This window comes from Mustela nivalis (assembly GCF_964662115.1).
Source record: "Mustela nivalis genome assembly, chromosome: 4".
NCBI classification, from domain to species: Eukaryota; Metazoa; Chordata; class Mammalia; order Carnivora; family Mustelidae; genus Mustela; species Mustela nivalis.
The window spans coordinates 73189252-73204543 of NC_139023.1; the positions used below are offsets into that span (position 1 = coordinate 73189252).

The 15292-nt window shown below is 35.6% G+C and overlaps 1 long non-coding RNA gene across 2 annotated transcripts in view; it reads left to right on the plus strand.

Moving 5' to 3' along the window:
* Positions 1-15292, plus strand: part of LOC309862979 — an 84030-nt gene that overhangs the window by 16991 nt on the left and 51747 nt on the right. Inside the window, exons 2-3 of one of the 2 annotated variants that reach the window (XR_014310829.1) lie at positions 5490-5528; positions 6565-6588. The exons of the other annotated variant lie outside the window; for it this stretch is intronic. This is a non-coding gene — a long non-coding RNA (uncharacterized lncRNA). The remainder of the gene's footprint in view (positions 1-5489; positions 5529-6564; positions 6589-15292) is intronic. 2 annotated transcript variants of the gene reach the window in all.

Here is a 15292-nt window from a genome sequence, read left to right on the forward strand (position 1 = left end):
AAGACTCACAAAAAACTACCAATTTGATTAACTAGTAACTCATAGAGTAAAGATAAAAGTGATATTCTCTATAGATAGCAAATATGGGATTTCTTTTCAGAAAACAATATTTCTTGGAATCAAACAATAGAATCAAGTCAGAGTTATAAAACCCTTTAAGGGTTGCAACTCCCAGAAAAGAAAACATGATTATCAGTGTGAATTCAATTTCATCCATTTGGTCATAGGATTGCATTTTGTATCATGAATTACAAAATAATCTGACTGTCAATTTACACAATGAAGGAGACAAAGTGAGCTAGGCTTTCCTAAACCATGCAACACCTTAACCTATAGCCATTGATTTTTTTGTTTTTTTTTTCCTTATGTCCATAGCTTCTTTATAAATAGGAGCCCCTGGCCCCTAAGTCCTGTCTGGATTTCTCCTAATCATTGCCAATTATGTGCTACCCCATTGTAATCAATGTTTGCTCAAATAAACTCGTAAAAATTTTACTATGCCTCATCATGCCTTCATCTTTCAACCAAACCAAAACCTAAATCCCTGCTAAAAGTAAAGTCAAAGAAGAAATTTTCCATTGTAATGAACTCCTTGTCCCTAAATCCAATGGCACATTTTATTTCCAATTAGAGCTGACATTTAAATTACACTTGTCAGTATTAAGCACTTCTTCCTTGAAACTCTACCTTAACTTCACTACACCGTCCAGCCTTAGTTTTTCTTCACCTCTCTAGGTGTTCTTTGTCCAGAAGCTTGTTGTTTGGCTCCTTTTCCTCCGGGAGACATTTAAATGCTGGAAATCCTCAGAGTTTAGCCTTAGTCCCTACTACCTGGATCTCCTACTTCTCCCCTGCTATTGGCTAATTTGTCTCCCTATATCCATCTATTCCAAATCTCTCCCACAGTTTCTGAATTATTTTTAAACCCAATCAGATTAGGCCCCTGATCTACTCAAGACCCTTGAAGATGTATTTATTCTAGAGAAAGAGGGCACCTGTGATGTGAGCAGGCTGAGGGAGAGAGACTCTCCAGCCTATTCCCTGGGAGGTGTGGAGCTAGATTCCGTAGTAGATCCCAACGATCTGAGATTGTGACCTGAGCTGAAACCAAGGGTCAGGCCCTTAACAGACTGAGACAGCCCGGCGTCCCTACTCAAAACCCTTGAACGACTTATCATTCGTCTTTGTCGATGAAAAGATCAACATCTTTTAAAGGATCTAAAGGAATCTTTTTTGTCTAGTGGTTGTGGTATCTCTCCAGTATCATTTTATGCAGCTTCTGAGCTTTGGGAGTAAAATGTGATTGATTTGTCTTACTTTTACTCCTCAAGCACCCTTCTTTCTGCTTCAGGCTCTTGACACATGCTGTTCTCCCCCAGAAAGTCTCCCTCACACTTTTTGTTTATTAATTCTCTATCATTCAAATTCCAGATGACGGAGTACTTCCTCAGGGAGGACTTCTCCACCCCCTGACCTAGTTAAGATCTCTCCCCATCTTTCTTTTTCTTTCATGATACTTAACACACATTTCATAGTCCGAGTTGATTCACACAGTTTGTTTTTCTCTCTTCCTACACTGACTCATCTTCATGTGTCTGGGCCCTGGCTGAAGGCTTGGAACAAAGTCACTGTTCAGTGACTACTGGCTGAATGAGTGGAGGAAATGCCAAGCTTTTTTTCTTTAAAACTTATAAAAACCCTTTGCAGGAAAAAAAGGTATTACTATTTTTATTACTATTATTTTCATTTTACTAAGAGAAATCTAAAACTGGCAAAAATAAGATGTCTTGCCTATGCTCGACCAATTTGCCCTGACAACAAAGTTTACACTATAAACCATGATGGGTTCCCATTTCCCAATACAGCCAGGTTTTCTGTGGGGATAGTGAGAAACTGGATCATTTTCCTGTTGAGGCAGCGGTATGGGGATTAAAGTCAATGGTTCTTGAGCTCAACAGAACTGGCTTTAGAATTGATTAGGCCATTTGTTTGTTCTGCAATTTCAGGCAAGTCATTTAATTTCTTTAAGAATTGGTTTCTTCATCTGTAAAGTGGAGCTGATAATAATAGCCATCACATAACATAAGTGTGGCAATTAAGTGACATAATAAATATAAGGCCTAGTGAAGGGCACCTATAGGCTTAATAATAGTATCTATATTTTTAACCCAAGCACTTCTGGCTCAGTTGTGAATAGAATGTCATGGTTTATTTATAGACTCTTCCCTCTACATATCGCCATAGATCTCATTTCCTAGTCTATACTGCACAATACTTACCTAAAGTCAGATATATATGACTCTATCATTTTAATTAAATGTGCTTAGAATAGAGAGAGTTTTCTGACAGAGCTAGAACTCTGCCATTTCTACCTTATTGCAAATCAGATGATTGGACTAACTGTATTTTATGCAATGCAAAACCATGTACATACATATATTTTTAACAATAACATTAATAAAGAGCATTTTTAAAGGAAAAAAAATCATCTATTTACAATTACAAAGATCCTCTCAAGACTAAGTCCAATTGTCCTTCTGTTTTCACATGTATATTTATTGCTTATATGATTAAAATTATACTGTACTTTCATCAGTTTACATTATTTCATTAACATCTTGAGAATTATCATCAAATTGTCCTCATAATTAGAACTTTATGGCTAAAAACATTTATCTAAAAAGATGTTCAAAATATTTAGCTATTCTTCTGTTGTTGGACAGGGTTTCTAATGAGAAATAATTCTGTAATTAATATTTATAAGTTTAATTTTCCTCTGTTGAATTTTTTTTTTAGATGCATTTTCTAGTGTGTGTAATTAGTGGTATTCTTACCTCTATGTACGGTCAGGCATTAGCAGTCTTTATATCAAGAAGTTAAATAAAAGAATATACAGGGGCACCTGGCTGGCTCAGTAGGTTAAAGCCTCTGCCTTCAGTTGAAGTCATGATCCCAGGACCCTGGGATTGAACCCTGCCTGCATGAGGCTCTCTGCTCAACGGGGAGCCTGCTTCTCCCTCTCTCTCTGCCTGCCTTTCTACCGACTTGTGCTCTCTCTGTCAAATAAATAAATAAAATCTTTTTTTTTTTTAAAGATTTTTATTTATTTATTTGACAGAGAGAGAGAGGGAGCACAAGTCGGCAGAGAGGCAGGCAGAGAGAGAGAGGGAAGCAGACTCTCTGTTGAGCAGAAAGCCAGATGTGGGGCTCGATCCCAGGACCCTGAGATCATGACCTGAGCCGAAGGCAGAGGCTTAACCCACTGAGCCACCCAGGCAACCCAATAAATAAAATCTTAAAAAAAAAAAAAGAATATACAAATTCAAGTGACCTAATGGATATGTAAGTATAAAAATTCCAAAATATAGTTTCACCCAATGATCAGAGAGTATGGGTTATTAGTGAGACAGTTTCCTGGGCTTTATCTGCAGACTATGAGGACAACTTGGAAAGATCCTCATGAAAGTCAGTTCTTCATTGAGTAAGCACAGCAAAAGCAATTATTGTATTTCTCCTGAAAGTACCAAATATAGTGTCATTAAATTCAGTCAGCTAGAATGGCATACTAGATGACTAGTAGGGAATTATCAATTCAATATAAGAAACAGTGCTAAATTTTAAAAAAAAATTGTTTTTTGAGGCAATTGTGTTTTTCTAGAGTATTAATAAAAGCTTTAGAGTCTTAATTGCAAGATCTGCAATTACAGTATTTATCTTTTTTAGGTGCCCAGACATAAGCTAGAACCAAATTCTCTCCCAGGACTCATGAAGACCCTTGACTAAATCGTGGGCTTGTTTTCAAGTTACATGTGATAGTTGCCTTAAGGCACAGTACTTGAGTATCTTCGAGTTAGTAACATTAGCACTTGCCCATGTCACTTGGAAACTGATGTCAATTTGATACAAATGATGTCACACCCTCATTAGAGCTTTAGTTTTAACTAAAAATTTTCTTTACTAGAATTGCCTAAATTGTTGCAGAATTCCTGTTAGGTTGTATTAGATAAACGTTAAGTACACAGGAAAAAGCTCAGAATTTCTGGCCAAAATATTATATAAAATAAGCCAACATTTTATTACTAACACAATATGTAAAATATACATTTTTCCCATTAAAAATAAGTTTAAATATGGAAGCAGAGATTGTTTTCTGGATGAAAGACAGGGTTTAGTTATGAATTTTGAATTACTTTTCTGTGATATATAATAAAACAGGAAAATGAAACAACTGGTTTGAATAAAATATTTACTTTTTCTCTCATTCTTTAATATACTACTTAATTTATGGGGCACTTTCATAAATGCATAAAACGTGTACTTCAAAATGCAAAATTATTAGAGTGACTATTTCTCTTCCCATAATTTATGATTCATGTAAATTACCTTTATTCAACCATGACATGTCCTCTCCCCAACTTCCACCAACACCATTGCTAATAATAATTCAGCAATTTCATATTCATTGATTTTTTGAAGTTTTCATGTAATTTTTGTAAAAAATAAACTTGACTACAGCATGACTCATTTCAAATTCTGAAAAGGATTATGCTTCCTTTTTCCTTTGTCTCTTGTTTTTAACCATTCTTCAACTTCTACCTCTAACCCCCATTTATAGATGAGAAGCACCCATTATTATGCTGTGGCAGGTATAGCACAATCACCTGCAGTCCTGCGTGGGACATCATGAACAAGATCCTCTCCTAAATATTTATCCCTATAGTTATGCAGTCTACAGGTGTGATTCCATTAACATGGAGAAAGATACAGATAGACACCTATCCATTCAGATGAGTTGTTAAAAGTTTTCGTTTTATATCCTTGAGAAGATATGTGCTTAATTTCTCACATTTAAGAGAAAAAGAAAAGAATCATTTCATGTATAAGCCATTTGCAACTTTGAGCAATATAATTTAATGAAACATACTTCATATTTCCTAATATTATAATGAAGGCATAACACTTTCACTGTTGTTGCTGTTGTTGTTGTTTTGCTTTGTTTTTTAGAATGTACTTGCCTAATAATAGAAAATGTGGAGAAATTAATTTTAGCCATAAATAAAAATGGACGAGTAGTAGCCTGGACTTTAAAACCAGTAACACAGTGCTTGATGGTAATATGGAAAACAAAGAGATTCATGGTATTCTTTATAGTTGATAATATATCATAATGGGTCATTCTAATTTTTAGACTAAATATAATATTTTTGTCACTCTTATTTTCTAAGGAGACTGTTGAAGAAGCCAAATAAAAATTGTTAATAAATGAAGAATAATTTTGTCCTTTGAGTTGCAACTATGTGTTTTATTAAATTGAACTTTATATCTTCTATGTCTAAAATGAAACAAGGAAGGATTTTGAAATTGCCCGAGATTTGCAGAGGAAAACTAGAAAGAAGAATATGATAAAAGAAGAAAAATTAGGACAGTTAAAAACTAGAAACTGTATCATAAGAAATATCTTAATATCATGCATTTATTTCTCATTCTAGATAGAAGAAGCAGGGCATGTGGAGGGAAATGATATGGAGGTAGGTTTTGACACAATTTGTTTCATAAGTACAATTTCAGAAGTACAATAATTTCATTATTATGAAATAATGAGCTTCCAAACCCGGATATTTTTGAGGAATGATCAATGTCTACTAGAAAAAAAATGGATGCTTTGTAAGTGTTTCTTATACTAGTGGACCATTTCTCTGTTTGAATCTCAGTTGTTTTTCAAATTTAAGACTGCCTTTTTTTCTAAACAGTTTCTCATTGAGCTTTCTGAAACTTTTGTCATGGAAAGGTTATTTGTGCTTTACCAGAAACATATCATAGTTATAAGCTAAGGAATATGTGGGTTTATTTTTAGCTTTTATATATACTTCAGGCTATGTAATATTACATGCACAACGAATTGAAATAAGAAGAAACTTCAGAACTATCCACATAGAATTTCATTATTGAAAAAGAAGACAATGAATTTCAATATTTTCTTCTTCTTAGGAATAACTGTTCATATGAACAATGCACATTGCAGTAATAATATCAAATAAATAACATGAGAAAATCCCTATTGATATAGTTTTTAAATGAAATCACATTATAAAATATGTATATAGTCAATAAAAATTTTTAATGTGCCTAATCTATATTATCTAAGAGGTTGTCTTGGGATCATATGTAATTCAAGAATAAGGTAACAATTAAGTACTCTTAATTGTAACTATTTGAAGAACAACTTTGCTTAAGTTTGAATGTATACTTAGCCAAGGAAATTCCTAAGTAATGCATATTTTTGATGTTGGAAAAAAATCTTGGGTATGAGCTAGCAATTCTTTATTAAAAAGTAAAATATACTGAAAGAGCTTCAAGTGCTTATAAAATTATTCAGTGAATTAGTAGAAAGTAAAGACTAATATCCAACTTTCTCCGATCAATGCTAATCATAATAATATTAATAGCTAACATTTGATACAGTGCTTCATATCCATGGCAGGCATTTTTTTCTGAACATGTTACATGATTAAGCACATTTATTCTTCCTAATAACCTTTAGGGGAATATTGTCTTATTTTACAGAGGAAGAAATGGAGGCACAGAGAGGTAAAATGACTCAGTGAAGTTCATTTGGGTAGCAGCCCTGAGATTGGAATCTGGGGCATTCTGCTTATAGTCTACATCCTGAATTATTGCACTATTCTGTCTCTACAAATTAAGGTATTTTGGATGATACTTTTTAAAATTTTATGCACAAAATATTTGAGGATAGCTATAGGTAAATTAGCATTGGCTAAGGAATTTACCGGGTGTGGTTCAAATATCCTGGGTAAGAAATGAAAGCTATTTCAGAGTAATAACCCCAGGTTACTTCTCTAGGTAGTCACCCCCACAGAAATGCCTCCTTGCTGGCATCCTGGAATTGGAGACTCTGCTGCAGGGACAGCAGGGGAGACCTCTGGGCTTCTGTGAAGAGCTATCTTCTAAAAGGCAGCCAGGAAGTAATTTCAAGTAGAAGCACTGTGCTGGTTGTTCTGAGAGCTGAGAGAAGCAAGTGGAGAGAGCCAAAAAGCAAAAGTAGAAGTGGTCAGCCTGTAGCGGGGTCACTGTGGTGGGCCCAGTCAGAGCATTACCAATGTGAAAAAACTGCCCTGTGACCTCACCTTTAACCATGTGCGCTGATGTCTGCTTCTGCAGGTCCAGGGGGTTCCGCAGGCATGGCACAGAATATGAAAAGAGAAGGAATTTGAGAGAGGCAGAGACGAATACGATAGAAGCTTATAGAGAGGGCAGGCAGGGCCGTGCCAGGTCAACAAGAGCCAGAGCCATAGCTGTAGCTTTCAAGGAGTGGGTGGCAAATCCTTGTTAAAGTAGACAAACTAATAAACACAGAAAGAGATGAGGCTCCTTTGGTTAGTCCTACAGAATAAACAGGGGATCCAAGGAGATGACACACGGCTCCGAATAGGAGAAGTGAGTAAAAACAAAAGTAAAACAGAAATCGCAGTGCTGGACGCAGCTCCTGGGAAATAAGTGCTCGGTGGGATGATCCAGGTAATTAAACCCTGTGAGTTACGTCTTTTTTGTTTGTTTCTTTGGTTTTGTTACTGCTTAGGTATTTGAGTTTTGTTGCGTGTTTGTGTCTTAACATTTTTTTAGTTCATTATATACTACTTACTGGTAGGTATGTTATCGGGTTGCCCGGTTCTTGTCTCAGATGCACCAAAGAACTGGAGACCAAAGACCAGAAAGGGGAAATAGAGTTTATTGAGTAGGTAAGCATAGTACACTTCTGCTGAAGCCAGAGGGGCAATGGTACAGAGAAGCTCTTGCTGCATCCTTTTAAGTCTGCTTTGTGTATGTGTAAGTTTGGCTTTGATTGACATTTTTGATGGACAGCTGGTGGTTCTAGCACATTTTGGCTTCTGCGCATGCGCCTACCTTTGATGCATGTTTGTTATAATTGTATTTATGTCTTGCATATTTATGAGTTTTCAATGGGTTTTGTTGTGACTTTAAGGTAACCTAAGGGCACCTTTTGTGCACATGCTCACTTATTAGAAGTCCCCTGATGGCTTTTGGGACAGCTCTGTGGCTAGGGTCTCTCCTGTTCTGTTAGCCCTTAGAGGTGGATCTGAATGTGTGGCTGGTAATGTAATAACCCCCTGGGGTGGCACCGAGGGTGTGGGCAGCCCCTGCTTTAGCCCTCCTGGCTTATGCCTAACTGCCTAACAGATACATTCTTAATCACCTCAGCTAACTCTTCTGGGCCTCCTTAAAGAGCTCCTAGGCATAATGGGACCTGAAGTAGCCACCAGGGATCACAGGCAAGCATTAGGCATTTGGTTTATTATCATACAGTTAAAGAGGGGCTGATAGAGAGTGAAACATAGGTGCATAAATTCAACTGTGCTCCTGTCAAGAACATTTGTGAGCTTGGTGTCTAACATTGTTGCCAGCATGACTAATTCTATGAAGACTTCAATATTCTAAGGTATTTTTAATTCATACCCTTTTCTTCTCTCCTTCTGTGTTTCTGTTATTTTTTTCCAGAAACTTGGCTTTATGTAGAGATTGCAGGAATTTTTTTGTTTTGCTTTGTTTGTTTGTTTTTCCATTTTAACTGAAGACCTATATTTATAGTATTTGCTCAGAGGGTATTCATTTGAATTATCACTGAAAAAGGTTGCCGTCAGAGAGGGGGAAACAGTCAAGAATGATTCAGTGCAGTGTGCCCTTTTGTCTAACAGGAATGTGCTTCTACATAACTCTTAAGTTTGTTGCTCAGAGAGAGCAGCAGCACGTTCAATTATTCATGCCTTCTAATTAAGCCCTGCTGACTGTGCCTAAATGGAAACTTTATTTTGGAGAGAATGTGTTCTTAATGTTTTTCACTACAACAATAATTTGTCTGATGGCGACATAAGTCTCTTTAGGATCCTGAGTAAACTATTTGTTGGGTTTAGGACTCACATATAGATATTAGCTGTCATGTGGAAGGTCTCCAGATTGTTTATCTTGTGTCTTGTTTAGAGATGACAACCGCATCTTACTTTTCGCTAATGACCTTTAAGTTATTGCCAGTATTGAAAATACTGGCTGGGAATTTACAAGTCAGATTCTGTTGCTGTGAGTCTTTCAGCAGTTACTATATGATACACTAAAATTACATTTCTTTCAAAGCTGAACAGAGTATTAAAATACTACATTTATGTACTTGTCTCTTCCTTTTTTGTTGCTGTGTGGATGAAAAGTGTGTCATACTTAAAAATTGGCCAGCCATCATTACTTTGGTAATGTTCATCCAAAAACACTTTAATTCTAAACATGAATATTTCCTATCTCTTCCTGTTATTCTCCCACAAGGTAAATTTTCCAAAAGTGAATTATGTATGATTCTCCAGAACAATGAAATTTACATCATTTTAGCATCATGTTCTTAAATCAATGTGATTGTGTTTAATTTTTATAATTCAATTCTTGCCTTTCCTTAACTTTTAGATCTTCTTAGTATATTTCCTTCATTTATGATATATCTTAGTTTATTAGTAAAAATATAAAATGAATATATTATACTATATACATCGGTTTGGGGGGGATAGGTGAGCCTGGTGGTGGGTTTTATGGAGGCACATATTGCATGGAGCACTGGGTATGGTGCATGAACAATGAATTTGGGGGCACTGAAAAGAAATAAAATAAAATAAAATGGAAAAAAAAACTCTTAAAAAAATCTCTTAAAGTACTTTCATTATTTTTGTATATCATCCAATGGAAAGTTTGAAATGAATAGTTAGTTTGAACAATAAATCTGTGACAATAGGGTAAAGTCTTGAATCATCCATTTTGGCTAACACTATTAATCAGGTTACATAGAGAAACTGCCACTCTATTACTTCATGAGAAAACATCCCAGGTTTAGTGTTTTTTGTTTTTTTTTTTTAAGATTTTATCTATTTATTTAACAGACAGAAATCACAAGTAGGCAGAGAGGCAGGCAGAGAGAGAGAGAAGGAAGCAGGCTCCCCACTGAGCAGAGAACCCGATGCAGGGCTCAATCCCATAACCCTGGGATCATGACCCGAGCCGAAGGCAGAGGCTTTAACCCACTGAGCCACCCAGGCGTCCCAAGTTTACTTTTAAAAAGTAAATTCTCATTTATAGACTTTTTTTGTTATTAAAGAGTATATTTTTCTTATTTTTCTCTATAGATTTTATGGTGATTAAAGATGTTTCTTTAAAAATGATAAATTTTTATTAAAAATAAGACATATACATATTTTCCACCCATTACAGTTGTTCTTTTCTGTCAGATTTATATTTTTATTAATAGATATTATATAGGACTTTGAAACAGAACAAAAAATGTATTTAAAAATTACTCAGACTTTTCTGTAACCTGGGAACTGAAATTTAAGACAATTTTAATATTTTCTGCATCTGTTATTTTTCTAGACAATTTAACATTTAATTTTCAAAGAAAATATTAATCATTTCAAGTATTATGATAGAAACACAGTGTGAAGAAAACAATTTCAAGTTTTGGACAGATCTTTATACCTGACCTTAACCACTTTAATGTATATATTTAAATGATTATGGTATTAGAACTTTTAAAACTTTCTAGAAATTATTTATTCATTAGACACAGCTTGTGTTATGGATTATTCTGAGGTGGATGAAATACTTTACTGTAGAAATATTGTAATTCTGAGTGGTATTTTCAGATGTCCTTAAGCTTGAGTCTTATTTTCTTATATACTGCAGTGCTTTTTTCAAATGATATTGACTGATTTAAATAGGGTTAGATGATAATTATTCACTCTATTTTAGAATGTCGATAAGGAATTAAATTTCTAGAATTTAATGTGAACTTGAATTCTGATTACAATACTTGTTTATACTGTTGTAGATAAAGAGTTTATAAAATGGATTTTCTGAATTTTGTGGGCTTTTTTACATAGATTTTTGCCTAGGCTATAGTATTTTTTTGGAAATGTACTTCTATTGCATTTTCTGTTAAGAAGTACATTGACTATATTGTTGGGGTTAAGATAGAGTATGAAATCATCCATAATACCTGGCTTGCTAAAATGTCACATAGAGGCCACTGGGGACGTGGGAAGGTTTCGAAGAAAGGCATAGGCCTTTGGACTCCTGAAGCCTGCGTGACCACTCTGCCTTAAGTCCCCCGTTGCTGGGAATGGCCAGCAATCCCTGTACCGATGGATGTAAGATTGCTCCAGACTTAGCTTCTCCTGAGAGGAGAAGACTAGGTGGTTCACACTCAGAGAGGAAGACTGTTTGCTCTTCTTTGCTTCTGCCTTTATGGTCCTTTAGGATAATCATAAATCTTTATCACTGTTTCTTAAGCAAATGATGTGACAAGGGGCCTCATTGGAATTAGGAGGATCTGTTTACAGGAAAGATAGATATACTAATCTGTGTATTCTGGGAGTTCTGTTAAGCAGGGCCTAGAGGACAATGTATACATCTCAAAGGGCTGCTGTTTGGGATAAGAAAGCTTGGGGAAGGCAACTCCCTGGGGCATTCCAAAGGCCTAAAGCCCTCTCCAAAACCTTCCATCATCCCCAGCAACCTCCAAGTTACATTTTAGCAAACCAGGTATTATAGATGATTTCATGCTCTACAATAATCCCAACCATATATTTTAGAATATTGCTGTTAAGGTAAAGTTAGGCTAGCATTTCACCTGTTTTAATCTTCAAAGTATTAAAGTAGGTTTGGTTTCCATGCAAATACCTTATATAGATCCAAGAGTTAAATAACTATCTTCATTCATATTTTGTTTAATACAGATAACTCTGGAAAGTAGGTATAATTACTTCTAATATATATGGGAGGAACGGGAGGAAATATAGTCAGGTTCATACAAGTAAAATGTAAAAAAAAAAAAATATTATATCTTAGCTATCTTCCAAATCTGTATGGCTTCCATCCTCATACTTACCAAAGCACAGTGATTCATAGATTATCTGCTTTTTTTTCCTCTTCCTTATAAGAAAAGTTCTAGAGTATTAATTATATCCAAGTGGTATGTACTACCCATGGATACAACCTTGTTTATCTCCATCTGGAATCTCCTTGAAATGTGTAACTTACAAGTAAACTTGGCTAGACTGAGAGCATTCCAGGGTCCATCAGTGATGTTTCCTCCTCATTTGAAACTTGTTTATCTGTGTGCTAAATAGTCCTTCCTGTTTTAATTCCCACCACTGTTCGCACCATCAAAAACCATAGACCTCTCTTACACTGATTTCCATTACACAGTTATCTTTCAGGGGGCCATTCTTAGACTTCCTGTTTCATTAGATAAAGCATTCTTGGATTATATCATTAACTACAATGAGGGATTCAAAATGCCTATTACTAACTCCAACTTTTTCTCCTCATCGCCAAATTCACATTCTAACTGCTTAGGCATGTCAAAAGTAGTAGACTGAAAGACAAATGTAGTCATATCTCCATAATCCATACATTTTTGTGTTTTCTACTCAATAAATATAACTGTATGCTCATTGCCAAGTCATAAATCTTAGAGATAGCTTTGATTTCTCTCTCTCCTGTTTTATCAACTTATTATTATATTAAGTTAGTATCACAGAACTTTTAAATGCACTAGCAACTTACTGTTCCCTGCTTTCCTGGAGATTTTGCTTTAGGTGATAAGACAGATATTAAGCAAATATTCATACACACACACACACACACACACACACACATTCCATGAAAATTCAGCTATGTTAAAAGCTTTGAATGAGAGAAACTTTGTTCCAAAACAGCATATAATGAAACACTCAACCTAATCAGGAGGATCAGGAAAAGATTTTCAGAAGAAACACTTGAGCCTATAACTGAAATATAAGTATTGAGTTAACTGACTTATGAGATGGAAAAGAAAGAGATCCAGATAAGGAGCTGCCAGGGTAAAGGCTGTCAGACTGAAACAAGCACAACAGAGAGAACTGTGTGAAAAAGGCCAGAATTGGAGGAAGAAAAAGAGTCTGGGGAAGTGTGGTGATGACAGACGAGGTGTGGAAGAATAAAGGAGCACAGCACGAATATCCATACAGAACTTCAAGATACCATGAGAGATGGTGAGCCATTTTGGGATTTGGGGCAAAGTGGTGATGAAATCAGTATGTTTCTTGAAATATCCTCACATCTAGTTAACAAATCTTATTTCTATCAATTTTTAAGTATCTTTTGAATTCTTCCTTCATTCTTTCCTTCCTTCCTTCTTCTCTCTTTTTCTTTCTTTCTCCTTCCTTCCTTCCTTTTTTTTTTTTTGTTACTACCTTAATATAGGACCTTCTTGTTTTTATGTAACTTGCTGCAACAGTATCGCCATCATTTTCCTATCTCTGTTTCGTCACTGTGAACACATTTCATTGTGAAATGAAGGGGAAAATGATGAAATTTTGTTCTGTGACACGGAGCAGTGTTTCCTAAATTTCCTATAGTGTATCAGTCAATGTTTTCAGGCAAAAGTATTTCATGGTTATTATAAATTTGGGAAGTCCTCCACAATCTATGCCCCATTTGGTCAGCAGTGCAAATCCAATTCAAGAAGAAAAGACTTCAATTACTTTTAATTGGGTATTTCCCAAGGTTAGCTGACTGACTGAAATCTCCTTTTTTCTCCTCACAAACCTGTACCCCTGAAGCAAATAATTCATTATATGTTAACAAAACAAAAAACAAAACAAAACAAAAAGAAATACCAACATCCTTCAATATCTGTGTCTTTTAGAACTTGTGTTTGAATCATTGCCTACAGTGTGGAGTCTAAACTCTCCAATAAGGCATTCAGAGCTCTACTTTTAGGACTTCTTTCCTTTCTCTCTTTATAGCTTTAACTGTACAACACTTCACTCAGCACATGCTCAACTACAGATTTGTGAAACTTTTCACACTTCTCTGAACTTCCCCTATGCTGTTTCACAATATATTTCTCTTTCCCCAAAATGCTCCTCTACCATTTTACACTTGGCTGTCTTCTATTTAAGACAGCTCAGTTGCTAACCTCACTGACGCTCCTCTATTTTTTATTCAAACTTAACTAGAAGTCTTGTCTTCCTCTTGGGCATCTCCTTACCTTAAACTTCTCACACTTCAGTCTTTATTTTTTTTAATTCTAATACTGAAAGAGTGCATTTGCTGAGGACAGAAGACTACCCTCCCTTTCTCTGAATCCTCCTTTACTGGCATTGTGCTTGGAATATAGAAATTGCAAAACAGATGTGTGTTAAATAAACAAATGTAAGCACAAAATGGAGACCAAGAGCAGATAAAAACAAAGTGGAACGAAGTTTCATTCCTCAATAAGCTTGTAACTTAATTAAAGTAGAAGTCAAATGACTAAAGTGAAAAGATTAAGGACAATTCTCTGAGGAATATCTGCAAGCTCCCATATGGCTGGATGAATTGGGGGAAAATTCCTGGAGTAATTATTTTATTTTATTTTATTTTTTTTAAATATTGTATTTATTTATTTGACAGAGATCACAAGTAGGCAGAGAAACAGGCAGAGAGAGAGGAGGAAGCAGGCTCTCCACTGAGCAGAGAACCCAATGCGGGGCTCGATCCCAGGACCCTGAGATCATGACCCGAGCTGAAGGCAGAGGCTCTAATCCACTGAGCCACCCAGGCGCCCCTGGAGTAATTATTTTAGATGGGCTTGTAACATCATACAGTATTTCTACAGAAGAAAGATGTTTATTTCAGGTATAATTGGGAAGGTCCGGCATGTGTAAATAACTGGAGGAGACGAAGGTTACACCAGTGTATATGGTGCACATGCTTCTAATAGCAAACTAAGAATTATATGTTTTGTCAGCGTACAGATGAAGCTTTGAGGGATGTGAGCATAAGACTTTCATGAATGTTGTTGTTTTAAAAAGACTCAACCCTCAGGATTAACTTTTGGAGAGTCTGAAGAAAAGGAGGCTTGTTAGAATGCATACAATATTCTAGGTCAAGGGATGGCAAACATTTCTACAAAGAGCCAGACAGAGCATATTCAGTTTGTCAGGCCATATGGTCTCTGTCACAACTGTTCATTGATAAAGAGTGAAAACAGTCATAGGCAATATAAAATGAGTGACCAGGGCTGTGTTTCAATAAAATTTTGTTTACAAAACAGGTAGCAGGCTGGATTTTGTTTGGAGACCATAGTTTGTTAGAAAATTAACATAGTTTGTTGAAAATTTAGAAAATGTGAACTGGACTAATGGTAGTGACAATGGAAAAGAAAGGTTATCTGTAAGGGAATCATTAAGGTAGAATA